The sequence below is a fragment of the Sinocyclocheilus anshuiensis genome, unplaced genomic scaffold, assembly GCF_001515605.1.
Source record: "Sinocyclocheilus anshuiensis isolate Anshui unplaced genomic scaffold, SAMN03320099.WGS_v1.1 scaffold447, whole genome shotgun sequence".
Lineage (NCBI taxonomy): Eukaryota > Metazoa > Chordata > Actinopteri > Cypriniformes > Cyprinidae > Sinocyclocheilus > Sinocyclocheilus anshuiensis.
The window spans coordinates 232,087-233,849 of NW_015552615.1; the positions used below are offsets into that span (position 1 = coordinate 232,087).

Here is a 1,763-nt window from a genome sequence, read left to right on the forward strand (position 1 = left end):
ACACACACACACACACACACACTCACACACACACACACTCACACACACACACTCACACACACACACCCACACACTCACACTCACACACACTGATATGCACAGAGGAATAGCTTGGTTCATGTCTAAAAAACATGATGCATTACCATATAACCACGCATTCACGTTAATATAAGGTAATTCAAAGAATACCATAATATTACCATGGTACTTTATGTTTCAGAGCATTTGTTACTATAGAAAAATCCTATTCAATGTCTTATTGAACGACCACCAATAGATAAATAAACGCGGATAAATTCAGATTTTGTTTTCAATTCGACTTCCGTAGCCGCTGTGTTTGTTAGCCTCTGTGCTAACCGATCGGATACGAGTCAATGAAGCTTTAAATCCTAACACAAAAGTTCACATTCATATTTACATAATCATTTTACGCCCTTAGACAATTTATATGCAAAGTATATACTCATTTCATCCCAGAGGGCGAAACGCTACAGTCTATTAGCAACTCGCAAGCGAAGCTAACACAGACTGATTCCCAACGGTGACTGGAATTAAAGCCACTAATTTATTGCTAAACGTTCAAACAGTCGAGTAAAAAACAAGATTACCTTCCCTGCGTATAAATAAACCAGGCAAAATGTTATATCTGCAAGTAGTTTTTGACGTTTTCCCAGCTTTGGATAGCAGATACATGTTTGTTTGGCAGCTGATTTCGGTCTCACGAAGGCTTCAAAACAAATAAGTGACAGCTGTCAATCATCTCTCACTGCTGGTCATGCTTTCATCAAACTAAATAACCTTTAAATCAAATAGTTAGTATTAAAAAGCTTTGTGTACGCTGTAGCAGGCCGCAATGCGGGACTGTGGCGGTGTCTCAAAATCTACTACGCTCGCTTACTAGATAGCGCACTTGGATTCAAGACGAAGCTGCATGGATTCTGCTAACATGTTTCCGTGTCTCCTTTGCCTCAAAGTACGGGCTAAGCAAGCAGCACACTTGGATATGAAACTACAATGCCCTAAAGTGCTGTCTACGTAGGCAGCTCGCTAGGTTTTAGCACGCGGCCCATGTGACAGTTATCCGAACCGGATACACAGACGCAACACAGACATATGAATAAACCGCGTTACCTGATTCAGTTCACATATCAATCAAGTCGGTGATTTTGCGGGGAAAGCGGGCTTGATCGAGCAGCATGTTTGTCGGTAGATCCGATGAGATCAGATCCGCCTCTCCATCGTCTGCACGGGCGGCGGGGGTTTGGCTCTGGCTGCAGTGGCTGATGTGAACGAATCGTTCATTTGAACCGATTCTCACAAATGATTCCATCGCACAGATTCACCAGCGTTTGTAAATCACTCGACTCTGTGCTGTGAGGTGAATGTTGGAATCATAAACAACGCCACAATATTGTCTCTCAGGTAAGAAATAAACACAAGCACAGTGCCAATATCGAACAGTATCAAAATCACGCCACTAAATACAGTTAAAACAGCCAAGTTGGCATGTTTCGTGGAAATTTCTGCGTTTTACAAACAGACAAACACACTTGCGAAAAGGTTCAGAGGCGTCAGACAGTAGTATAACATGGCAATTACATTAATATAATTATATTTAATATTAGCATATTCATGAGATGGCATATATGCATGATGAAATTAGCATAAGGTGTCTACATGTTCAAAATCTGGGCATTTCGTGGTAGAAAAACATTTTTAAAACGTTTTACATTTACATTTGATCATTTAGACGCTTTTATCCA

The 1,763-nt window shown here is 40.7% G+C and overlaps 1 protein-coding gene across 3 annotated transcripts in view; it reads right to left on the reverse strand.

Moving 5' to 3' along the window:
* LOC107666080 (ral GTPase-activating protein subunit beta-like) overlaps window positions 1–1,288 on the reverse strand; it is a 46,433-nt gene extending 45,145 nt beyond the window's left edge. For all 3 annotated transcript variants that reach the window (XM_016457186.1, XM_016457187.1, XM_016457185.1), the window contains exon 1: window positions 1,132–1,288. The gene's annotated coding sequence lies outside the window, so the exon portion shown is untranslated. The remainder of the gene's footprint in view (window positions 1–1,131) is intronic.
* Between the last annotated feature and the right edge of the window lie 475 nt (window positions 1,289–1,763).